The sequence below is a fragment of the Pan troglodytes genome, chromosome 2, assembly GCF_028858775.2.
Source record: "Pan troglodytes isolate AG18354 chromosome 2, NHGRI_mPanTro3-v2.0_pri, whole genome shotgun sequence".
Classification (NCBI taxonomy): Eukaryota; Metazoa; Chordata; class Mammalia; order Primates; family Hominidae; genus Pan; species Pan troglodytes.
Genome location: NC_086015.1, coordinates 15,759,519 through 15,786,520, shown reverse-complemented (window position 1 = coordinate 15,786,520; position 27,002 = coordinate 15,759,519). Strand labels below are relative to the sequence as shown.

Here is a 27,002-nt window from a genome sequence, read left to right as displayed (position 1 = left end):
CCTGTAATCCCAGGCACTGAGGTGGCTGAGGCAGGAGAATTGCTTGAACTCGGGAGGCGGAGGTTGCAGTGAGCTTAGATTGCACCACTGCACTCCAGCCTGGGCAAAAGAGCAAGACTCTGTCTCAAAAAAAAAAAAAAAAAAAAAAAAAAGCACAACGTGTTGACAAGGATGGGGAGTAAGTGGAACCCTCGTACATTGCTGGTGGGAATGTAACATAGTAAAGCTACTACAGAAAACAGTTTGATAGTTCTGTGTAGTCATCATATGACCCAAGAATTCTGCCTCTAGGTATATATCCAAGAGAAATGAAAACATGCATCCACACAAAAACTCATGCAGCAATATCCATAGCAACATCACAACATCATTCATAATAGCAAGATAGTAGAAACAAGATAAGTACCCTGGCTGGACATGGTGACTCACGCCTGTAATCCCAGCACTTTGGGAGGCTGAGGCGGGCAGATCACTTGAAGTCAGGAGTTCGAGACCAGCCTGGCCAATATGGTGAAACCCCGTCTCTACTAAAAATACAAAATTTAGCCAGGCATGGTGGCACGTGCCTGTAGTGCCAGCTACTCGGGAGGCTGAGGTACGAGAATTGCTTGAACCCAGAGGGCGGAGGTTGCAGTGAGCCGAGATCACGCCACTGCACTCCAGCCTGGGTGACACATTGAGACTCTGTCCCAAAGAAAAAAAGATACTCTACATCAAATAAGAGCTAAAATCAGTGAATCTATCAATATCCTGGTTGGGAAATTGTATTAATATTACAGCTTTGCAAAATGTTACCAGTGGGGGGAACTGGGTAAAGGTTACATGGGATCACTCTCTATCATTTATTACAACTGCATGTGAATCTACAGCGATCTCAAAATAAAAAACTTAATTTAAAAACATACTCTAGGTCGGATGCAGTGGCTCACACCTGTAATCCCACACTTTAGGAGGTCGAGGCAGAAAGGTTCCCTCAGGCCAAGAGTTTGAGACCAGCCTGGGCAACAAAGTGAGACCCTCATCTCTACAAAAAAGTAAAAAAAATTTGCCAGATGTGGTAGCGCACACACCTGGTCCCAGCTACAAGGGAGGCTGAGGCAGGAGAATTGCTTGAGCCCAGGAGGTCAAGGCTGCAGTGAGCCATTTGTACCCACGACACTCCAGCCTGAGTGACAGAGTGAAACTCTGTCTCAAAAAATAAAAATAAAAACATCTGGCCTGAAGAAAATAATAAAATAAAATAAATAAATAAAAATAAAAACATACTCTACCTCTTTTCTGTACTTCTCCTTCCAAAATAAGAATTTCCCAGCTAGGCACGGTGGCTCACACCTGTATTCCCAGCACTTTGGGAGGCCAAGATGGGCTGATTGATTGAGTCCAGAAGTTCAAGACCAGCTGGGCAACATAGCAAGACCCCTGTCTCTATAAAAAAATACGAAAAATTCACCAAGCATGGTGGTGCACGCCTGCAGCCCCAGCTACCTGGGAGTCTGAGGTGGGAGGATCACCTGAGCCTGGGAGATTGAGGCTGTAGTGAGCCGTGTTCCTCACTCTGCACTCCAGCCTGGGTGACATAGTTAGACCCTGTCTCAAAAAAAACCAACAACAAAAAAAGAATTTCCCAGCAGTAGCATGTCTGTATTCTTTAAATGATGTTGCTATTTGATGGCATTGTTTTATTTGTCAGGAATCCTAGGCCTACCCTGTGGACTCTATGAGTCTCTCAAGAGCTGACCAAAGTTTTGGATGGAGCAAAAATCTTTATTGACTCCAGGCCGGGTGTGGTTGCTCACGCCTGTAATCCCAGCACTTTAAAGGCTGAGGTGGGTGGATCACATGAGGCCAGGGGTTAGAGACCAGCCTGGCTAACATGGTGAAACCCAGTCTCTACTAAAAATAGAAAAATTAGCCGGGTGTGGTGGTACACATCTGTAATCCCAGCTACTCGGGAGACTGAAGCAGGAGAATCACTTGAACCTGGGAGGCAGAGCTTGCAGTGAGCTGAGATCACACCACTGCACTCCAGCCTGGGCGACAGAATGAGACTCCATCTCAAAAAAAAAAAAAAAAAAAAAAAAAAATTTGACTCCAGAAGGTGAAAAGATAACCATAATAACATCATTAACAAATGTTTAAATGTCTCTAAAATATGGTCTTATATCACATAGCTGCAACTCAATTCTCATATGTCTGTATGTGTGTGTTATATGTACAGACTGCATATTTAATAAGGGGTATCCTGAGGATTCAAACTGGAAATGACCTGGTGTTGAATCCTGTCTTTACCGCTTGTAGCTCTGTGGCTTTGGAGAAGTTTTCTTAACTTATTTGAGTCTCAATTTCATTATACATTAAAAGAACATCGTAGTATTTACTCCATAGTGTTGTTGTGGCAATTAAAATTACATGAATTCCTGATTCATGTGAAAGCTCAGTAAGTACCTGCCTCATAGTAAGAGCTCAGCTAGTGGTGGCGATTGTGATGATGAAGTACCGAGGATGGCGGTGACAGGTATTTGTGGTTGACTGTCAGGGTGGTGGTAGTAAGAGCCTGGAACCCAGCAAGTCCCTGGGTCCACTTGATCATGGGTTTGTACTTAACCAGAGCCAGAGAAAAGGCTTATATTGTCAGTTCTTTTGGAGGAAAAACAGGAGGAAGAGAACAAAGGCTTGGTTTCACTGGAGGCTCAACTGAATGTTATTTTAAATGAAAGCTATAAAAACAGTGTGGGAAAACCACAGGAAAGGTGAGGCCAACTAAGGTTTGTGTCGTGAGGTCAGCTGGTGGTTGACTGAGTCACAAAGCATTTTATACAAATCATGATCTGACAATGACTATTTTTCTGGCTAAAGCAGGAAAACTGAGTTTCAAAAACAATTGTAAAAATATGTGTGACTTGTGGTATTTTATATATGAAAAGGTTTGTGTATAACTTACATCAAATTTGGTTATACATTTACCTAGCTGTCTTTATTGAAAAAGAGTAAGATGGGCCGGGCACGGTGGCTCAAGCCTGTAATCCCAGCACTTTGGGAGGCCAAGGCAGGCGGATCACAAGGTCAGGAGATCAAGACCATCCTGGCTAACACAGTGAAACCCCGTCTCTACTAAAAATACAAAAAATTAGCCAGGCGTGGTGGCGGGCACCTGTAGTCCCAGCTGCTCAGGAGGCTGAGGCAGGAGAATGGCGTGAACCTGGGAGGTGGAGCTTGCAGTGAGCCGAGATCGCGCCACTGAACTCCAGCCTGGGAGACAGAGCAAGACTCCATCTCAAAAAAAAAAAAAAAACAGTAAGATTATGTGACATTGGGACCTTGCTGGTTAACCTGGGCCTTCAGGTTGTGTGGCCTTCGGGATAAAGGTCTGGGAGCTCTGCAAACATGTGTCAGGGTCTGGCTCTTCACAAGCCACTGGGAACGCAAAGCAGTCCCTGACCCCAGGCACACACAGCATTGCACCTATAAAATGGAATAGAACGGGTCTGGGCGCCATGGCTCACACCTGTAATCCCAGCACTTTGGGAGGCTGAAGCAGGAGGATCACTTGAGCCCAGGACTTCAAAACCAGCCTAGGCAACATAGTGAGACCCTGTCTCTACAAAAAATTAGCCGGGCATGGTGGCGTGCACCTGTAGTCCAAGCTACTCGGGAGGCTGAGGTGGGAGGATCACTTGAGCCTGGGAGGTAGAGCCTTCAGTGAGCTGAGATCACGCCACTTCACCCCAACCTGGGCGACAGAGTTAGACACTGTCTCAACAACAACCAAAAAAGTAACAAAACAAAAAGAGAGACACGTAATAAATAAAAGTCAGTGGCCTGCGAATGCTTTATATATTATTCAAAGATAATATTGAAACAAAAATGACTGTGAAGGTCACCTTCATGTTTCTGGCACTTGAAAATTAGTGTATAGCAGTGATGTATTAGGCAACAGAAGGCTTAGAAATGGAAAGAAAGATCTGGGTTTGGGTACAGGCTCCGCCCCTTATCCATTGTGTGACTTTCGCCAGGACACTTAACCTCTCTGCTTCGGTTTCATCATGTGTTAAAACATGAACGATAACACCCACGTAATTGGTTTGGTATGAAATTGAGATGAGTGTTATTGAAATATAAAGTAATATTATGGGAAATTACTGTGATTTTCTTAGTTGGAGGCTGCTTATCGATAACCCGGGATCACAGAATTGCAGTATGTCGAGATGTGTTTGTTTTTCACATTTTAGGCCAAAATTAAAGAGAGAAGTAAAATTCCAGATCACTCCTTCAGACCACTGCATGAGCTTAATTTATCAATTTTCCCATCTTTTTTCTTTCAAAAGCTTTAAGGGACTGGGTGTGGTGGCTCACACCTGTAATCCCAGCACTTTGGGAGGCCAAGGTGGGAGGATCACTTGAGCCCAGAAGTTCAAGACCAGCCTGGGCAAAATAGTAAGACCTCGTCTCTACAAATAAATTTTTAAAAATCAACTGGGCATGGTGGCACATGCCTGTAGTACCAGCCACACAGTAGGCTGAGGCAAGAGGATCACTTGAGCCCAAGGGGTCAAGGCTGCAGTGAGCCATGATCAGGCCACTGCACTGCAGCATGGGTGACAGGTAGACCCTGTCTCAAAAAAAAAAAAAGGTGGAGGATGGCTTTAGGATTTCCAGTTGGCAAAAGAGAAATCTGTGTCTACACTGGGAGGGCAAATGATTATCAAAATCCATTTCTTTTATTTATTTATTTATTTATTTTGAGACGGAGTTTCACTCTTGTTGCCCCGGCTAGAGTGCAGTGGTGCCATCTTGGCTTACTGCAACCTCCACCTTCCAGGTTCAAGTGATTCCCCTGCATCCCCAGGCATCCGCCACTGCCCAGATAATTTTTTGTATTTTTAGAAGAGACGGGTTTTCACCATGTTGGCCAGGCTGGTCTCAAACTCCTGACCTCAGGTGGTCCACCTGCCTTGGCCTCCCAAAGTGCTGGGATTACAGGAGTGAGCCAACGTACCCAGCCTCACAATCAATTTCTTAAAAGGTTGTACAGAAAGGGTCAGACCCATGAGAGAGAGAGTTCTTTGGCCATGATGTTTGTTATGGGCACAGGAAGGCCAGGATAGGGAGAGAGTCAGGAGTTCACTTACCTTGCATGTCTAAATAGAGGGATACTGTGCTAGATTTAGGGGGAATAAAAGGACAAGAGAATTATGATAAATCTAGAAGACAGTAGTGGGAGTCTAAGTTTAAGTTACTCAACAAATAATAACTGAGCACATATTTTATGCCAGAGCTTGTGCAAGGCACTAAGGATGGGAAGATGTAAATGGTTGTATTCATCCATCGGCATTCTAGGTAAGAGGACTTGGTGTCAGTAGACTGAGGTTCAAATCCTGGCTCTGCCACTTGACCCATGGCTTTGGGGAACTGGTGGTGTCAGCAATGTAGACAGTTATAATTCCATGTAATAAGTGCACTAGCAAAGGTCTGTGCAGGCAGTGTGGGAGCTCAGGTCAAGATAATTTCTTAAGATTGTGCTTTGAGGGTTTCCCTTTTCCAAATATATGAAATGACAGATAAATGATAAAAAGAGACAGAAAAAAACCCACTATACTGAAACATGTAATACATATCTCTGTGGAGTAGTAACAAAGATACATGAGTGACAAATGGGCCTGCAGGGCTCTGGGTGGAGAAGCAGGAATTGGGTTTTTACTCAGTGACAGGCATGGCAAGGGCACCAAGCAAAGTGCAAGAACAACTCAGACCTCCTGCTTCAAATTGGGGCCTGGGGAAGGGTCTCTTTTTTCTTTTTTTCTTTTCTTTCTTTCTTTTTTTTTTTTTTTTTGAGACAGAGTCTTGCTCTGTTGCCCAGGCTGGAGTGCGATGGCGTGATCTTGGCTCACTGCAACCTCCACCTTCTGGGTTCAAGTGATTCCCCTGCCTCAGCCTCCCAAGCAGCTGGGATTACAGGTGCTCGCCACCACGCACGGCTAATTTTTGTATTTTTAGTAGAGACAGGATTTCACCACGTTGGTCAGGCTGGTCTTGAACTCCTGACCTCGGGTGATCCACCCGCCTTGGCCTCCCAAAGTGCTGGGATTACAGGTGTAAGCCATCGCACCTGGAAGGGGAAGGGTCTCTTTATTCAAATACGCACATGCACGTGCACAGATACCTTGCATCTGTGAAAGGAAGCTAAGAAATCTGCAGTTGGCAGCTATTTGGAACTATGGCTGATAAACTTATGTTTCTCAGGAGACAGAGAAACCAAGACTTGGGCCAGTCTTTGCAGTGACCTGGGGCCTGGAACTGCATTTCCCCTCTATGAGTGGAGAGCCCAGGCACCAACAGAGACTCAATTCTGGACTAGGAGCCACAGGGGCTGGATAGAGGCAACTAGAAACTGCTAGACAGGAAAGATGGAGTGCAGCAGAGAAACTGGGGTGATCAAGAGGGGAAAAGTGCCCTCAAGAAGACTGAGCAAACCAAGATCCCAAAGTCTATTAGGAAAATCAATGATAATAAGATACAGAACCAAACAAAATCAGCAATCAAGAAGAGATGAATTCATTCCAGATAAAATGAAAGTAAAACAACAACTTGAAGATGATTTTTTTTTTTTTTTTTTGAGACAGAGTCTTGCTGTCACCCAAGCTGGAGTGCAGTGGCCCGATCTCGGCTCACTGCAAGCTCTGCCTCCCAGGTTCACGCCATTCTCCTGCCTCAGCCTCCTGAGTAGCTGGGACTACAGGTGCCTGCCACCATGCCTGGCTAATTTTTTGTATCTTTTTAGTAGAGACGGGGTTTCACCGTGTTAGCCAGGATGGTCTCGATCTCCTGACCTCATGATCTGCCCACCTCGGCCTCCCAAAGTGCTGGGATTACAGATGTGAGCCACCACGCCTGGGCCTGAAGATGATTTTAAGATGACTTGGTCGAGCGTGGTGGTTCACACCTGTAATCCCAGCACTTTGGGAGGCCAAAGCGGGTGGATCACTTGAGGCCAGGAGTTCGAGACCAGCCTGGCCAACATGGTGAAACCCCATCCCTACTAAAAATACAAAAACTAGCCAGGCATGGTGGTGGGCCCCTGTAGTCCCAGCTTCTCAGGAGGCTGAGGCATGAGAATCGCTTAAGCCCGGGAGGTGGAGGTTGCAGTGAGCCAAGATTGCACCACTGCACTCCAGCCTGGGCAACAGAGCAAGACCCTATCTCAAAAAACAAAACAAAACAAAACAAAACAAAAAATTGTACTTACAGTCCTCTAAGGGATAGAAGAAGGAATAGCATCATCATCCATTTCTTTTATAAAAGGTCAAGACATTAGAAAATTAAAATTGGAAGAAATTAGAAAAACAAGCAAATGCTAAAAATGAAAAATAAAATTATTAACAACTAAGTTTATGAAGAAGTGAAAATGAAGCAACTGATTCGGCTTGAAGAGAGCTCAAGAGGAAATGTTGTTAGTGCTTTAAGAATTTTAGGAGGCCTCCAGGGAGAGAGCACCTTGGCAAGTCCTGAATATTAGTCTAACTGGCCACTGGGTCAATGTCAGCAGTGGCAGTAGATTGGCCTCCAGGCTTTGGGAAGCATAGGCAATTGCTTGCATTACAGGGAAGAAAACAAGTTTGACAGGTAAGCTAATATATTTCCTTAATGAAAAAAAGCTTACTGAGAGGGCAGCTACTTGCCCATCCAGAATGATGACAATAGATGTGTTTTGGAAATATTATTATTAGGTCTGTCCACTTTGTGTGGGTTTTCTACTCAGGAATGTTTTCTTCTTCTTCTTCTTCTTCTTTTTTTTTTTTTTTTTTTTGAGATGGAGTTTCATTCTTGTACCCCAGGCTGGAGTGCAATGGCGCGATCTCGGCTCACTGCAACCTCTGCCTCCTGGGTTCAAGCGATTCTCCTACCTCAGCCTCCCAAATAGCTGGGATTACAGGCACGTGCCACCACGCCCAGCTAATTTTCATATTTTTAGTAGAGATGGAGTTTCACCATGTTGGCCAGGCTAGTCTCGGACTCCTGACGTCAAGTGATTTGCCCACCTCAGCCTCCCAAAGTGCTAGAATTACAGGCGTGAGCCACCATGCCCAGCCAGGAATGTTTTCTTAAACCTGATTTATAGAATTTGGTTTTCATCTAGATGCTAAAACCTGGAAGGTGGAGGAACTGGGGTAGGGTGGGAGGAATTCGTATGTATTGAGCAATTGCTTTCCGTATGCATTCCCATTCATCCATACATGGGCTGTGGAAGCCAGGTGTCTTTATTCCAGTGTTACACGTGAGGACATCAGGGTCCGAAAAGGTTGAAGGAGTTCTCTCAGGAGGTGCTGGGGTAGGAGCTTGAGCCCATGTCTGCCTGGCCCAATGCCCTTTCCACCGTACCACTTCCAAGCAGAGTTGGCATCTCGTTTACAGGGCCTCGTGCAGTGCCTGGCACATGAGAGATGCTTACTATTAAGCATCTAGGTGTTTCCTGAAAGAATGGATGTGCCGTTGATCACCCCCTAAGCTCTTAGGTGGCGAGCACTCCCTCCACGTGAGCAGTACGGAGTGGGGCTGAGTAGTGCCGAGCACATGCAGGTGGGTCTCTGACAAATTTTTTTTTAATGACAAAGATGAAAAATAATTGATTTTTTACCATTATATTCTTTAATCTCCCCAAATCCCATTAATAATTGCTCTTAAAAATTATTGCTCTTAAATAATTAATGGGATTTGGGGAGATTAAAGCATATAATGCTCTTTATTTAAGAGCAATAATTAATGGGATTTGGGGCAGATTAAAGAATATAATGGTAAATTATATTTCTCAGGCTGGGCAAGGTGGCTCACGCCTATAATCCCAGCACTTTGGGAGGCCAAGGCAGGTGGATCATGAGGTCAGGAGTTCAAGACCAGCCTGGCCAGCATGGCGAAACTCCATCTCTACTAAAAATACAAAAATTAGCCGGGTGTGGTGGTGCATGGCTGTAATCCCAGTTACTCAGGAGGCTGAGGCGGGAGAATCACTTGAATCTGGGAGGCGGGGGTTGCAGTGAGCTGAGATAGTACCACTGCACTCTAGCCCGGGCAACACAGCAAGATACAATCTCAAAAACAAAAACAGAATTAAAAACTAAAAATACACAGATCTGGCCGGGTGCAGTGGCTCACGCCTGTAATCCCAGCACTTTGGGAGGCCAAGGTGGGTGGATCACCTGAGGTCAGGAATTTGAGACAGCCTGACCAACATGGTGAAACCCTGTCTCTACTAAAAATACAAAAATTAGCTGGGCATGGTGGCATGTGCATGTAATCCCAGCTACTCAGGAGGCTGAGGCAGGAGAATCGCTTGAAACTGGGAGGTGGAAATTGCAGTGAGCCAAGATCATGCCACTGCACTCCAACCTGGGCAACAGAGCGAGACTCTGTCTCAAAAAAACAAAACAAAACAAAACGAAAACCCCACAGATCGGATCATGTTGCTCCCAACTTAAAATCCTGGAATGTCTCCGTTGCCCTTCAAAAACAAAATGTCCCAGAACTCTTAACAGCTCACTTCGGCCTCCAGCATTGTGTCCTAGCAGCTCCCGCTCACCTTGAGATGCGGGCTCTCTAACCTCCAGACAACTGGGATCGTCTCCATTCCTGGGGCTTTGCTGTCTGCTGCCACCACTTGTGCTGTTCTTTCCTTCTTTCACCCGACTGACTCCTACTTAACCTGCTGGCTCAGCTTAGACATCAGTTCCTCTGGGAAGCATCCTCTGCCCTCCCAAGACTGAATGGGGGCCCCAGACTTACACTTCCATGGCTCTCTGTAACTCTCCTTTATAAAAACTCCCAGTACAACTTGGTTTCTTCAGTGTCCCCCTACCCTGCTGGACTCAGTTCCTAAACAACGAGGACCCTGCTATTCTCATTCACCAACGCCTCCTGAGCAGTTGCTCAGGGAGCAGGATTAGAAAGAGGCTCTCAGCGCCTACATGTTTTCTGTATGAATGATTGTCACCCTGCACTGCTATGGTGACATGGCCAGTGATTGAGGGGAAGTGACACAGAATTGCTTCTAAATCGCAGAATCAGAGCAAAGATTAAAGCACCAGGATAAGTTACAAAGCGTTGTCATTTTGCTGTCTGTGGCCGGCAGTTCATCAGGCCCATTGGGGCCTGGTATCCACGCGAGGAATAAACAAGGTGACATCATGGTGACGCACTCCCAGGGGATTGTGCAAGAGTGCCAACTCTGTTTGCTGGTTGGAAGAGCTGTCTGTGGTCTCGTGGGCTGCTAATCATCTTTGTAAGGCTTATGGTTCTGCAGCTCTCCAGGGACAGGTGACAAATGTCAGTCTCTAAGTTCCTCTGACCGCTGCATGATTCTCGGACGCTACCCTGCTTTCCTGGGGAGATGGCCGCCCCTGGACTCTCAGAGTTCCAGCAGAACAGTGCTCTTGTTCCCTGGTTTTCAAACTCTGAGTCCACTCAGAATTTCCCCTCACTCAACTTTCAACATAACAGCGAACATCTCTCAAGCATTTACAGTGTGTAAAATGTTTCCACTTATTCTCTCTCATGTGAACATGGATCTTACCGTGCTCCTTGAAAGAAGAAAATAGAATGAAGACTGTAATTTCTATGCACACAGATTCAGCTCAGTGACCTGGGCAGGTTGTTTAACCCCTCTGTGCCTCAGTTATCTGTACAATGGGATAATAATAGGAACGATGGCATGGGATGTTTGCAAGGGTTAATTAAATTAACGCAAGTACTCAGCTAGAATAGTTCCCAGTCCATATGTAATCACTAAGTGTTAACTATTTTTATTACTGTTACTAGTATATAGTATCCTTTGTGACAGGAAATGGAGTCCCTTTGAAAGAACATGGGCTTTGGAATCTGGAAGACTGGATTTCTTTTTTCTTTTTTTTTTTTTTGAGACGGAATTTCGCTCTTGTTGCCCAGGCTGGAGTGCAGTGGCGCAATCTCAGCTCACCGCAACCTCTGCCTCCCAGGTTCAAGCAATTCTCCTGCCTCAGCCTCCCAAGTAACTGGGATTACAGGCATGTGCCACCACGCCCAGCTAATTTTGTATGTTTAGTAGAGACGGGGTTTCTCCATGTTGGTCAGGCTGGTCTCGAACTCCCTACCTCATGTGATCTGCCCGCCTCGGCCTCCCAAAGTGCTGAGATTACAGGCATGAGCCACCACACCTGGCCCCAGAAGACTGGATTTCTATCTTGGCTCTATCAGTCCTGGCTGTTTATAACTCAGCAAGGTTATTTAACTTCCCAGAGTCTCAATTTGCTCATATATAAGATAGTGATTAATACAACAAACCTCAAAGAGTCATTGTGAATATTAACTGAGAGACTGTCTGGAAAACAGCTCGTGAAGGTAAGGCACAGAGTGGACCCTCAGTAAATGACAGGTCCTGCCTATTCCTCTGCATGGCCAGCACATCAGTTCCAACGCATGAGAAAAGAGAATCACGCTCAGGATAAGTAAGAGTGGTCATGGAAAAGGAGAAAAGACAGTGCCACCAGACACTTGGTAGCTTCCAACAAATGGTAGCTGTTCAGTGACTCTAGAATTGAAAAGCATTAATCGAGTGCCTCAAGGGCAGAGAAGGGGCGCTAACATTTACTGAGCACCTACTATGTGCAGAGCACTTTATATAAGTCATTTGAGCCGCAAATAGTCCTGGAAGAAACTCCATTTCACTCACGGTAAGATGGACACAGTGATTGCTAAGGTCTTAAAGGGAGTGCAGAGGAAAGCTGGAATTCTAATCCAGGGAGTGCAGAGGAAAGCTGGAATTCTAATCCAAGACTGTGTGATGCCCAAACATGTTTTGCCCCCCCATTATATAATACTCGTCCATGCTAACATCAGTCAGGGGACGAACAGACAGCAGGCAGGAGAAGGCTCAGGGAGGAAGTGCTTCATGGGGTGAAATTATTGCAGACAGTGAGAACAGCATGGCATGTGTGGACCCTAAGGAGTGTAAGAGCCGGTTCTGGGAGTGGTGAGAGGGTGAGGCTGGAGAGGTGTGTGGGAGGAGAGCAGAGCCTGATAGGGCCTTTGTGGCACTGTGAGCTTGGAGGGAGGGATACGTTGCCAGGCAGCCTTAGTGCTGGCCATCCGGTGCATGTGGGTCACGACCAAGGGCACGTGAAATGCCCTTCTTTTTAGGTTCAAGCTGGACATCCCCGCCCGACAGTACACAGAATGTTCAGAGTGCTCGGCAGCAGTTCTCCTCGTGTGAATTCCTTTCCCCAGCTCCTTAACAGGAATGTGTTCTCTGACTCCAGTGCTTGGAGCACCGAACCATCCTCCCACAGTCCCTCAGAAACAAAGCCTCTGGTCCTGATCACCTCTTCTTTCTCTCCTGCAACAGGCCTTCCTCAATCCCTTTAGTCCTTCCACATTCCTTCCCCACAAGCGACTCTTCTTAGTTTCTTCCTGGGTCCCTTGTGAGAGGGTCCCATGCCAGTGCCTGCGGGGCTGGGAGAGACATCTACATGTCACAGACTTTTCTCAAAGCCCAGATAGTGGCCTTGGATGCAGAAAGCCTGTGTGTGTTAGGCCGAGTCTCCTCTCTGCTTCTACCCTGAGTCCACCCTTTGTTATCCAGGCTTTGGTGTCTGCCAAAGTCAGGAAGAGCAGGATGAGGGGAGGAGGGGAGGCCTGTATTTGAGGGCAGGGGCTCTGATTAGGGGTTGCTGCAGCTCCCTAGGGAAGAGCTGTGGTCATCAGTTCAGAATCCTAGAAGGAAGGACAGTGAGGAAAAGAGAGATCTGAGGCCAGGTGCAGTGACTCACGCCTGTAATCCCAGCACTTTGGGAGGCCGAGGCAGGTGGATCACCTGAGGTCAGGAGTTCGAGACCAGCCTGGCCAACATGGTGAAACCCTGTCTCTACTAAAAATACAGAAAATTAGCCGGGCATGGTGGCTCATGCCTGTGATCCCACTTACTCGGCAGGCTGAGGCAGGAGAATCACTTGAGCCAGGGAGGCAGAAGATCATGCCACTGCGCTCCAGTGTGGGTGACAGAGCAAGACTCTGTCTCAAAAAAAAAAAAAAAAGAGAGATCTGAGAAATGTTTCAGAGGTTAAAAAGAGTTGGTGGTTGGATGTAGCGGCTCATGTTTGTAATCCCAGCATTTTTGGGAGTTCAAGGCAGGAGGATCACTTAAGCCCAGGAGTTCAAAACCAACCTGGGCAACATAAAGAGACCCCTTCTCTACAAAAAAATTTTTAAAAAATCAGCCAGACATGATGGACTGCACCAGCTACTCGAGAGGCTGAGGTGGGAGAATCACTTTAATCCAGGAGGTCGAGGCTGCAGTAAGCCATGATTGCACCACTGCACTCCAGCCTGGGTTATAGAGTGAGACCCTGCCTAAAAAAATAAGAAGAAGAAAAAATTTTTAAAAAGAATTGGTAATGCATTGGCAGTAGTTGGTGAGGAGTGGGGGAAGTCATAGTGACACTTGGGTTTCTAGATTAGATGCCTGGGTAGTGGGTCATGTTGGTAGCTGAGCTGGAGACACAGGGAGTGGAGGAGATTGACAGATGATGCTGGGTGGCTTTGCGCAAGTTTTGAGGAACCCACAGGATATACAGACAGAGGGTCCTGCCAGTGTTTGATACCTGAGTCCATAGCCGAGGAGCAGGGGGTCTCGGTTACCACGTGAAAGTAACCAAGATTCCTGTAGGTAGAATGAGAGGAGCTGGGAGAACAGCAGCACTTAGGAGCAGGTGAAGAAACAGCAGCTGGCAAAAAACAGAGATGGACAGGGATGTGAGGAGAACACGAGGCCGCCCCTTGCACTGAGAATGAATCTGGTCTCCTTGCTGCATCCTGAAGCACTCAGTGGGATCTGGCCATGCCCCCTTTATCTTGTCATCAGCCTCCTCACCCCTTGCCCTTCCTTCTTCACGTCAGACATACAACCTCCTTCTTTATTGGGGTGCACCAAGCACACTCCTGTTTTAGGTCTGCTCCTCCTGGAGTTCATCACCTCCCAAGACAGCCAGTTTATTTTATTTTTTTTTGAGACGGAGTCTTGCTCTGTCGCCCAGGCTGGAGTGCAGTGGCGCAACCTCAGCTCACTGCAATCTCTGCCTCCTGTCTCCACGCCATTCTCCGGTCTCAGCCTCCCGAGTAGCTGGGACTACAGGCGCCCGCCACCACGCCCACTTTTTTTTTTTTAATTTTTATTTTTAGTAGAGATGGGGTTTCACCATGTTAGCCAGGATGGTCTCAATCTCCTGACCTTGTGATCCACATGCCTCGGCCTCCCAAAGTGCTGAGATTACAGGTGTGAGCCACTGCGCCTGGCCTATATTTTTTGGATACAGTCTTGCTATGTCACTCAGGCTGGGGTGCAGTGGTGCATTCTTGGCTCACTGCATCCTTTGCCTCCCAGGCTCAAATGATCTTCCCACCTCAGCCTCCCAAGTAGCTGGGACTACAAGGCCACACCACTATGCCCCACTATTTTTTCTTTTTTTGTATTTTTAGTAGAGATGGGGGTCTCACCATGTTGCCCAGGCTGGTCTTGAACTCCTGGGCTCAAGTGATCCTCCCGCCTCTGACTCCCAAAGTGCTGGGATTGCAGGTATGAGCCACTGCGCTGGCCAGGGCAGCCAGTGCTGAGCATCCTATCTAAGACAGCTCTCCATTCCCCCATCACTTCATCCTGATTGACTTTCTTCATTCCTCCTATCAGCTTCATCCTGACAGTTCACAGCACTATCTGAACCCCTTCGGACATGTACTTATTTAGTTGTCTCTCTCAACATCCCCCACTGTGATATAAGCTTCATATGGGCCAGGCGTGGTGGCTAACACCTACAATTTCAGCAGTTTGGGAGGCTAAGGCAGGACGATCACTAGAGCCCAGGAGTTCAAGACCAGCCTGGGCAACATAGCAAGACCCTATCTCTACAAAAAATTAAAAAATATAAATTAACCAGCCATGGTGGCATGCGCCTATAGCACCTGTAGTCCCAGTTACTCTGAAGGGTCAGGCAGGAGGATCGCTTGAGCCCAGCAATTGGAGGCTGCAGTGAGCTATGATTGCACAGCTGCACTCAAGCCTGGGTGATAGAGAGCAAGACCCTGTCTCAAAAAAAAAAAAAAAAAGCTTTGTAAGAACAATTGAGAGGTGAAGCCAGCTGGACTTCCTGGGTCGAGTGGGGACTTGGAGAACTTTTCTGTCTTACAAGAGGATTGTAAAATGCCCTAATCAGCACTCTGTAGCTAGGATTGTAAAACGCACCAATCAGCGCTCAGTGGCTAGCTAGAGGTTTGTAAAATGGACCAATCAGCATTCTGTAAAATGGACCAACCAGCAGGATGTGGGCAGGGACAAATAAAGGAATAAAAGCTGGCCACCCCCCGCCAGCAGCGGCAACCCACTCGGGTCCCCTTCCATGCTGTGGAAGCTTTGTTCTTTCGCTCTTCACAATAAATCTTGCTGCTGCTCATTCTTTGGGCCCATGTCACCTTTGAGAGCTGTAACACTCACCACCGAGGTCCATGGCTTCATTCTTGAAGTCAGCAAGACCACGAACCCACTGGAAGGAAGAAACTCCGGACACAGCACCTTTAAGAGCTGTAACACTCGCCGCGAAGGTCCGCAGCTTCATTCTTGAAGTCAGTGAGACCACAAACCCACCGGAAGGAACTAACTCCGGACACACAATGACCTTGTTTTGTTCATCTCTGATGCTCAGCACCTGCCTGAGTGTCCCTCACATACTCAGTAAATACCTGCACAGTGGGCCAGGAGAGGGTGATGCCACAGAAGCCTAGTGGTTCCTAGTTGGAGCTACTTGCATCAAAGTCACCCAGGACTCTCTGTAAGCAAACAGACACCTGAACCCTACCCCAGTCTCATACCCATCATATCTGAACCCACTGGCTATCGATAAGTGCAAAATTCTCCACATTAACGTAGTCAGAAGACAGACAGGGTCAAGAACCATTAAAGTAGAGAATTTCAAGAAGGATCAGCAGTGGCAAATGCGGCAGGGAGTTTCACAATCTAAGGCCTGAGCAATGTCCAGACTTGACACACTTCGGGGGTAAGCCGGTCAGTTCAAGGTACGGAGGATGCAGCTCTGGAGGAAATACGCTGGTGGCCCTCCAGGGTTGGCCCCGTCTTCTGCCAACAGTGCCCTGGTTGTCCTCAGAGAGATTCATTCCCTATCATTCTCAACCATGAGGTTCGGTAGGCCTGGCCCCAGCACGGCAGGCTCTGACTGGACACAACAGGGTTACCTCCCGAGGCATTTGGCTCAGTGCTATTCGTGGGGCCAAATCAGAGCTAAGGATGTCCAAGAAGATGCTGCTTGGACTCATAAGGAAAAGTCTTGGCCAGGCGCGGTGGTTCATGCCTGTAATCCCAGCTCTTTGGGGGGCCGAGGCGGGCAGATCACTTGAGGTCGGGAGTTCAAGACCAGACTGGCCAACATGGTGAAACCCCATCTCTACTGAAAATACAAAAATTAGCCAGGTGTGGTGGCACATGCCTGTAATCCCAGCTACTCAGGAGGCTGAGTCAGGAGAATTGCTTGAACCCGGGAGGCAGAGGTTGCAGTGATTTGAGATCGCGCCACTGCGCTCCAGCCTGGGCAATAGAGTGAGACTCTGTGTCCAAAAAAAAAAAAAAAGTATCATCTGTAAGCTTCTGGAAAGGACTCTTCCTCTTCCTCCGGGCATTGTGGGATGAGAGTGTGCACCCTGGACCTGTGGTTGACATTGCGCTCCCTGGACAATGTCTTATTGTCCAGGCTAGACATTATCCAGCCTGGCACTGCCAGATAAAGTCCTCCAGAAGGGAGAGAGAAGGAGAGAGGGATGGAGGCCTGGGGACAGGAGCGAGCCCCATCTAGAGGAGTTTCCCTCTGAACATGCCAGTTCCATGCATCAATAAAGTCTCCTTATGAATGAAAAAGAGTCCTGACCAATAAAACTGTTGTCAGCCTGTGCACCTGGTGAGTTGAGGATAGACTGGACTTTAGCTTGTGGATACCCAGGCTCTCAAACAGATTTTATTGAGCTAGGATGTGAATCCAAGCCACAAGACTTCAGCCACCAGAATGATGTCAGTATTCTCCAGATCTGTCAGTAGCAGTCAATATTTCAGAGGAAGCTGGGCGCAGTGGCTCACACCTGTAATCCCAGAGTTTGGGGAGGCTGAGGCAGGAGAATTGCTTGAGCCCAGGAGTTCAAGACCATCCTGGGCAACATAGTGAGGCCCTATCTCCACAAAAAAAATGTAAAAATTAGCTGCACATGGTGGTATGCGCCTGTAGTCCCTGCTACTCAAGAAGCTTAGGCAGGAGGATCCCTTAAGCCCAGGAGTTCGAGGCTACAGTCTGTGAGCCATGATCACACCATTGCACTTCAGCCTGGGCAACAGAGTAAGGCCCTGTCCCTCAATGGTTAGAACCTGAGGGTTACTGTAGAGGGTTAGTCTTGAGCCTAAAGTAGGCTCAATTCTGTAAAGTTAATCTTTCACAATGGCCCCAGTCCAGAGAAACCTTCTTAGAAATAGACACTCCCGACTGGGCACAGTGGCTCACGCCTGTAATCCAAGCACTTTGGGAGGCCGAGGCAGGTGGATCACGAGGTCAGGAGATTGAGACCATCCTGGCTAACACAGTGAAACCCCATCTCTACTAAAAATACAAAAAATTAGCCAGGCGTGGTGGCAGGCGCCTGTAGTCCCAGCTACTCGGGAGGCTGAGGCAGGAGAATAACATGAACCGGGAGGCGGAGCTTGCAGTGAGCCCAGATCGTGCCACTGCACTCCAGCCTGGGCGACAGAGCAAGACTCCGTCAAAAAAAAAAAAAAGAAAGAAAGAAAAAGAAATAGACACTCCATGAAGCCTTTGGTTCACATGAGTACACATGCATGCAGAGATTTCCGGTATCCAAATGGCCACAGTGGGTCTCACTAACCAAAGCCAGCTCTGCCATCCCTAGAAGCCAACATGCAAACAAGCAGACCCAGCGGATCTCCAGGCACTGTGGGTGTGAATGAGCCCTCCCTTCCGCTTCATATCTGGGTGTCCTGCATCTGTTTCTCATTGCACGTTGTGTTTGTGTATTTATGCTCTGATTCATAGTAACTTCATGGTATGGAATTGATTTGTGTTGAACACAACTAAATAAAAACAAATAAGGAAAGAAAGAGAACAGAAAGAAAGGTCAGTTAACAGAGCCTGAACAACTCTAGTACTAAACAATGGACTGGCTTCTCCATGTCTTACTCATGTAGGTTGGCGTTGCACAGAATTCGAGGGCTCTCCTGGAGACCCTGATCACTGTAAAGCACAGGAAACAGGCTTTGGTGGCCAGGACCCAAGGATTATGAATACAAGATTCCAGTGTCCAGTTTTGTAGTCACAAGATTATGGACTCTAGAGACACCTTCAGGTTCAAGTCCTGGTTCCACCACTTACTGGCTATGTGACAAGGAAGTAATTTAACAAATCCGAGCCTCTTTGCTCAACTGTAAACATGAGTGCAATAAAAATCCATTTCTAGCAGGGTGCAGTGGCTCATGCCTGTAATCCCAGCACTTTGGTAGGCCAAGGTGGGCAGATCACTTGAGGTCAGGAGTTCGAGACCAGGCTGGCCAACATAGCAAAACCCCATCTCTACTAAAAATACAAAAATTAGCCAGGCATGGTGGTGCATGCCTGTAATCCCAGCTATTTGAGAGGCTGAGGCAGGAGAATCACTTGAACCCAGGAGGCAGAGGTTGCAGTGAGCCAAGATGGCACCACTGCACTCCAGCCTGGGTGACAGAGTGAGATTCCATCTCAAAAAAAAAAAAAAAATCTACTTCCTAGGGTGTTGAGGGTTAAATGATAACACATGGGAAAGTTCCAAGCAGGAACCCCAGGGACCTCCAGGCTCTCATTGTCACAGATACAAATCTCACGTTCTCCACCACACCATCCACATGACCCCTCTGATAGCGCCTACAGAAAGTAAAGCTCTCAAAAATGTCAGTTTCTGTTCCTTTTCTTTCTCTGTTATTTCACTGCTGCATTTAAGAGTACAAAAAACAGGCCAGGTGCAGTGGCTCACGCCTGTAATTCCAGCACTTTGGGAGACTGAGGGGGGCAGATCACTTGAAGTCGGGAGTTTGAGACCAGCCTGGGCAACATGGTGAAACCCCCCTCTCTACTAAAAATAAAAGAGTTAGCCAGCCGTGGCGGTGCATGCCTGTGGTCCCAGCTACTTGGGAGGGTGAGGTAGGAGGGATTACACCACTGCACTGTACTAAAAATACAAAAAAAAAAAAAAAAAAAAAAAAAAAAGCCAGACGTGGTGGCAGCCGCCTGTAGTTCCAGCTACTCGGAGGCTGAAGCATGAGAATTGTTTGAACCTGGGAGGCAGAGGTTGCAGTGAGCCGAGATCATGCCACTGCACTCCAGCCTGGGTGATAGAGCGAGACTCCATCTCAAAAAAAAAAAAATAGATAAATAAAAGAGTACAGAAAATATTAATAACAATAATGAGACATGTGAATTACTTTGAGGCTGAAGAGGGAGATACTCGTGTTTGATTCATAAATACTGAATAGAGGCTGGGCGTGGTGGCTCCCGCCTGTAATCCCAACACTTTGGGAGGCTAAGGCAGGTGGATTGCTTGAGTCCAGGAGTTTGAGACCAGCCTGGACAACATGGAGAAACCTTATCTCTACAAAAAATACAAAAATTAGCCAGGTGTAGTGGTGTGTGCCTGTAGTCCCAGCTACTCGGGAGGCTGAGGCGGGAGGATCTCTTGAGGCCAGGAGGCAGAGGTTGCAGTGAGCTGAGATTGAACCACTGCACCCCAGCCTAGGGGATAGAGCAAGACCCTGTCTCAAAAAATAAATAAATAAATAAATAGTAAACATTGAATAGACTTGAATAGACACTTCTCATCTGCGTCCCACTAATATTTTTCAACTTTATTGAAGTATAACTTATTTTTTATTTTTTAATTTTTTTGAGACAGGGCCTCATTCTGTCACCTAGGCTGGAGTACAGTGGCGCAATAATAGCACACTGCAGCCTCAACCTCCTGGGCTCAGGCAGTCCTCCCACAGCCTCCTGAGTAGCTGGGACTACAGGCGCACACCACCATACCCAGCTAGTTTTTTGGAATTTTATGTAGGGATGGAGTCTCGCTATATTGCCCAGGGGTCTTGAACTCCTGGGCTCAAGCGATCATCCCACCTCGGCCTCCCGAAGTTCTGGGATTACAGGTGTGAGTCACCGTGCCCCATCTTTGAAGTATAATTTAGATATATTTTAAGTGTGCAGTTCAAAGACTTTTGACAATCACATATACCTATGTAACCACCAATCAATATATAAATTATTTCTACCAGTCTAGAAAGTTCCATCACACTGGCCGGGCATGGTGGCTCATGCCTGTAATCCCAGCACTTTGGGAGGCCAAGGTGGGTGGACCGTCTGAGTTCAGGAGTTGGAGACCAGCTGGCCAACATGGCGAAACCCCGTCTCTACTAAAAATACAAAAATTAGCCAGGCATGGTGGCGTGCGCCTGTAGTCCCAGCTACTCGGGAGGCTGAGGCAGGAGAATTGCTGGGACCTGGGAAGCAGAGGCTACAGTGAGCCGAGATTACACCACTGCACTCCAGCCTGGGCGACAGAGGGAGGCTCCGTCTTATAAATAAATAAAGTTCTACCACACGTCTTTGTAGTCTGTCTCTCCTAAGCCCTATTCCAGGTAACCACTGATCTAATATCTATCACCACAGATTAGATTTGTCTTTTCTAGAATTTCTAGATATAGATGGAATCATACAGCATGGGCCTGGCACAGTGGCTCATGCCTATAATCCCAGTGCATTGGGAGGTCGAGGCAGGAGGATCACTTGAGCCCAGGGGTTCGAGAGCAGCCTAGGCAACATACTGAGACCCTGTCTCTACAAAAAATACAAAAAATTAGCTGGGCATGGTGATGTGCACCTGTAGTCCCAGCTACTCGGGAGGCTGAGGCAGGAGGATCATTTGAGGCTGCAGTGAGCTGGGATTGTACCACTGCACTCCAACATGGGCAACAGAGAGAGACTCTGCCTTAAAAATAAATAAATAAATAAATAGCAATCCTAGAACATATAGCCTCTGATATATGTTTTTTTTCCCCCAGCATAGTGTTTCTGAGATTCCCCCATGTTGTGTGTATCAGTAGTTCTTTTATTGCTCAGTAGTATTTCATTGCAGGAATATTCCCCAATTTGTTTATCTCTTGATGTCCATCTGTTGATGGACATTTAACTTATTTTCAGCTTTTGGCTCTTATTGGTAAAGCTGCTCTGACATTTGTGCACAAGTCTTCTAGTAACATTACATTTCTCTTGGGTAAACAGCTCACTGTACACTTCTGGCATGTGGTAAGTGCATGTTTAAATTTTTTTTTTTTTTTTTTTTTGAGAGAGTCTCACTCTGCCGCCCAGGCTGGAGTGCAGTGGTGTGATCTCGGCTCACTGCAAGCTCTGCCTCCTGGGTTCACGCCATTCTCCTGCCTCAGCCTTCAGCGTAGTTGGGACTACAGGCGCCCACCACCACTCCCGACTAATTTTTTTGTATTTTTAGTAGAGACGGGGTTTCACTGTGTTAGCCAGGATGGTCTCAATCTCCTGACCTCGTGATCCACCTGCCTCAGCCTCCCAAAGTGCTTGGATTACAGGCGTGAGCCACCGCGCCCGGCCTAAATTTTTAAATGTTTATAAAAAGTGCCAAACGGTATATGAGAGTTCCAATTTCTTCAGATCTTTGTCAACACTTGGTATTGTCAGGCTTTTTTGCTTTTAGCCATTTCAGTGAATATGAAGTGGTAATTAACTGTAGTTTACCACTAATGTTTAAAAAATTCTGATAAAATAGGTATAACTTCAAATTTAGCATCTTGATCATTTTTCAGTGTACAGTTCAGTGGCATTAAATACATTCACACAGCTATGCCCGTATCACCACCATGTATCCACAGATCTTTCTTCATCTTGCAAATCTGAAACTCTGTACCCATTAAATGATAACTTCCCATTTCCTCTTCCCACAGCTCCTGGCAACCACTATTCTACTTTCTGTCTCTATGAATTTGACTACTCTAGGTACCTCATAGATGTGGAAATATACAGTATTTGGTTTTTTTGTGACTAGTTTATTTCACTTAGCATAATGTCCTCAAGGTTCATCCATGTTGTAGCATGTGTCAGAATTCGCTTCCTTTTTGAGATAGAATAATATTCCGTGGCATGCATAGATCAGTTTTTTTATCCATTCATTTATCAATGCGCATTTGCTTTGCTTCCACCTTTTGGCTATTGTGAATAATGCTTCTATGAGCATGGATATACTAATATCTCTTTGAGTTCCCCTTTTATTGATTTATTTTTTGAGACAGGGTCTCACTCTGTTGTCCAAGTTGGAGTGCAGTGGCACGATCATGGCTCACTGCACCCTAGGCCTCCTGTGCTCAAGTGATCCTCTAGCCTCAGCCTCCCAAGTAGCTGGGACTACAGGTGTGCACCACCACACCTGGCTAATTTTAAAAAATTATTTGTAGGCCGGGTGTGGTGGCTCATGCCTGTAATCCCAGCACTTTGGCAGGCTGAGGCAGGCAGATCACCTGAGTTCAGGAGTTGGAGACCAGCCTGACCAACATGGTGCAACCCCGTCTCTACTAAAAATGCAAAATTAACCAAGTGTGGTGGTGGGCACCTGTAATCCCAGGTACTCAGGCGGCTGAGGCGGGAGAATCGCTTGAATCTGGGAGGTGGAGGTTGCAGTGAGTCGAGATCGCACCACTATACTCCAGCCTGGGCAACAGAGCAAGACTCCATCTCAAAAAAAAAAAAAATTACCTGTAGAGATGAGGTCTTGCAGTGTTGCTCAGTCTGGTCTTGAACTTCTGGGCTCAAGGAATCCTCTTGCCTTGGCCTCCTGAAGTGTTGGGATTACAGGCGTGAGCCACCATGCCCAACCTATTTTCTGTTTCCCTTTTATTTCTGTTTCTTTTCTTTTCTTTTTTTTCTGAGACAAAGTCTTGCTCTGTCGCCTAGGCTGGAGTGCAGTGGCAGGATCTCAGCTCACTGCAACCTCCACCTCCTGGGTTTAAGTGAATCTCATACCTTAACCTCCTGACTAGCTGCGGTTACAGGTGCGTGCCACCATGCCTGGCTAATTTTTCTTTTTTTAGTAGAAATGGGGTTTCACCATGTTGACCAGGCTGGTCTCAAACTCCTGACATCCCGTGATCCACCAGCCTTGGCCCCCACAAAGTGCAGGGATTACAGGTGTGAGCCACTGTGCCTGGCTGCCACTAACTTTTAAACCGTGCTTCTCTTAGAAGTGTTATTCTTGGCCGGGCATGGTGACTCACGCCTGTAATCCTAGCTCTTTGGGAGGCCGAGATGGGTGGATCACCTGAGGTCAGGAGTTCGAGACCAGCTTGGCCAACATGGGGAAATCCCGTCTCTACTAAAAATACAAAAACTAGCTGGGCATGGTGGCGGGCACCTATAATCCCAGTTACTTGAGAGGCTGAAGCAGGAGAATCGCTTGAACCCAGGAGGCGGAGGTTGCAGTGAGCCGAGATCGCACCATTGCACTCCAACCTGGGCAATGGAGCAAAAACTCCATCTCAAAAAATAAAAAATAAAAAATGTTAAGTGTTACTCCATTTATAGATGAGGGGACTGTAGTGCAGAGTGAGAAGGCAACCATAATAGCACTGGCTATGGTTGTACTGGCTTGTTCTTATCTCATCAGTGATAAAGATGAGCGATTGGTTCATTTGGGCATGGATTGAGCATATACTGAGGGCAATGGAAGGGTGACAGAGGCTGGGGATACTAGGTCTGCAGTTCCATGAGGGAGGCAGGTAAGTGAAGAGGCTCCACTGTGCCACGGGAAGCACCTGATGCCCTAAGGTACCTCCAGGAAACTGAAAGCGGTGCTGTATAGTGGGAGCACTGAGGGTAAGAGTGGCCAGAAGTGAGGCGATGGAGGGAGGCTGGTTAGAGCTCTCAGTTGTGAACAACAGAATCCACTCCAGCTTATATAGGCAGAAAATAGATTTACAGAAGATTATTAGGGGCCAGGCAGGGTGGCTCACACCTGTAATCCCAGTACTTTGAGAGGTCGAGGCGGGTGGATCACTTGATGTCAGGAGTTCGAGACCAGCCTGGCCAACATGGTGAAACCCCGTCTCTGCTAAAAATACAAAAATTGACCCAGCATGGTGGTGGGTGCCTATAATCCCAGCTAATTGGGAGGCTGAGGCACAAGAATCATTTGAACCCTGGAGGCAGAGGTTGTAGTGAGCTAAGATTGTGCGACTGCACTCCAGCCTGGGCAACAGAGCGAGACTTCCTCTTAAAAAAAAAAAAAAAAGAGATTATTAGGTAATTTACATCTCTGAAAGGGCCAGAGAATGGGGTTTGGAGGACCATGGGACCAGAAACAATGCCCAAACCACCCCACAGGACTTTCAGCAAAGACTCCACTGCCACCACTCTGCTGGTATAGACCCCGAAGCTCACTGGCTTCAGCGACATGGACACGCAAACCTCCATTATTGCTGATCCCCAAAAGTTTTTGGTGGCCTCTGCTCTCATCCTTGTCTTCAGATGGATTCTTTGGAGTGCCTGCTTCCTCACACTGCTCACTTCTGCGTAAAATCTTGCGTGGCTGTGTCTGGTTGGGGGGGCCTACACTCCCCAGATGTAAGGGAAGTTGGGAAAATGAGTTTTTCTGGCTTTAGTCTTTAGTAGGCAGCATTTATAAGGGAGAGAGCTCCCCAGTCATAGGAAGGGTTCAAAAAGCACTGGGTCGCTGAGCACAGTGGCTCATGCCTGCAATCCCAGCACTTTGGGAGGCCAAGGCAGGAAGATCGCTTGAGTCCTGGAGTTCGAGACCAGCCTGGACAACATGGCGAGACCCCTGTCTCTACCAAAAAAAAAAAAATTGTTTTACTTAGCCAGGTGTGGTGGTGCACACCTGTAGTCCCCGCTATTCAGGAGGCTGAGGTAGGATGATTGCTTCAGTCCAGGAGTTAAAGGCTGCAGTGAACTATGATCATGCCACTGCACTCCAGCATAACAGGGCAAGACCCTGTCTCGGGAAAAAAAAAAAAAAAAAAAAAGCAAGCAATGGGCATGTTCACATAAAAGCTTATACACAAATGTTCATAGCAGCTCGATTTGCAGCAGCCAGCAAGTGGAAATCGTGCCAGTGTCTGTGAGCACGTGAGTGGTTAAACAAACTGTGGTCCTTCCATCCCATGGAGGATTCCTCCGTGATAAAAGGAAAGGCCTACTGATGCATGTAACAACTGGGATGAATCTTCAAGGAATTAGGCCAAGCTAAAGAAGCCAGTACTATAAGGTTGCATACTGTATGATTCCACTCATATAACATTTTGAAATGGCAACAATTTAGGAATGGAAAACAGATTGGTGGTCGTCAGGGGTCTGGGATGAGGAGAGAGGGCACAGTGGGAGGGGAGGGGAGGGGGGTTACAAAGGAACACCCCAAGGGATTTTTGTGGTGATGGAAACGTTCTGAGTCTTGACTGTGGAATTGGATATATGGGCCTACACACATGAACTAAATACACACATGCACTCTTATGGTCTAAATGTGTGTGTTCCTCTAAAATGCATACGGTAGACCCCCTTATTTATTTGCCAAGGTCAATGTTAAATGGAAAATCCCATACCCTTTAAACCGATTGCTGTTCTGAGCAGCATGATGGAATTTTGTGCCGTTCTGCTCAGGACGTGAATAATCCCTTTGTCCAGCATATCCATGCTGCAGACGCTCCCTGCCCGTTAGTCATCTAGCAGCCATCTGGGTTATCAGATTGACTGTCAGGTATCCCAGTGCTTGTGTTTGAGTAACCCTTATTTTACTTAATAACAACCTTAAGCACCAGAGTAGCGATGCTGGCAATTGGGATAGTCCAAAGAGAAGCCACTTAAGTGACAAGGTGAAAGTTCCCAACATAAGAAAGAAAGAACAAAAAAATCATACGCCGAAGTTGCCAAGATCTATGGTAAAAACAAATTTTCTCCCCATGAAACTGGGGACAAGGAAAAAGAAATTTGTGCTGGTTTTGCTGTTGCACTTCAAACCGCAAAAGTTATGGCCACAGTGAATGATAAGTGCTTAGTTAGTGGGTGGAAGACATGAAGAGAAATGTGTTCTGATTGCCATGGTTTCAGGCATCCTCTGGGGGTCTTGGGATGTATTCTCTGAGGATAAGGGGATAACTTAGTCCCCAAGGTGATGGTATTAAGAGGTGGGGACTTTAGGAGGTGACCGAGTCATGAGGAGTCCACTTTCACGAATGGGATTCAGTGCCCTTGTGGTCGTGCTTTAAGGAGTGAATTCAGCTCTCTTGTCCTTCCACCTTCTGCTGTGTGGGGACGCAGCAACAGGGCACCATCTTGGAAACAGTAGCCCACACCAGACACCAGTGCCAGAGCCCTGGTTTTTTTTTTTTTTTTTTTTTTTTTTTTAGACAGTGTCTTGTTCTGTCCCTGGCTGGAGTGCAATGGTGTGATCTCAGTTCACTGCAACCTCTGCCTCCCAGGTTCAAGCTATTCTCCTGCCTCAGCCTCCTGAGTAGCTGAGATTACAGGCATGCGCCACCATGCCTGGCCAATTTTTGTATTTTTAATAGAGACGGGGTTTCACCATGTTGGCCAGGCTGGTCTCGAACTCCTGACCTCGTAATCCATCCACCTCAGCCTCCCAAAGTGCTGGGATTACAGGCATGAGCCACCACGCCCGGCCTGGAGCCCTGATATTTGACTTCAGCCTCCAAAACTGTAAGAAATGAATTTCTCTTCCTTAGAAATTACCGGTCAGGCTGGGAACAGTGGCTCACGCCTGTAATCCCAGCACTTTGGAAGGCCAAGGCAGGCGGATCACCTGAGGTCAGGAGTTCAAGACCAGCCTGGCCAACATGGTGCAACCCTGTC

The 27,002-nt window shown here is 47.0% G+C and overlaps 1 protein-coding gene across 1 annotated transcript in view; it reads left to right on the top strand.

The window, feature by feature from the left end:
• The window catches only part of TAMM41 (TAM41 mitochondrial translocator assembly and maintenance homolog), a 124,770-nt gene that overhangs the window by 78,536 nt on the left and 19,232 nt on the right, over positions 1 to 27,002 (top strand). The window lies entirely within an intron of this gene.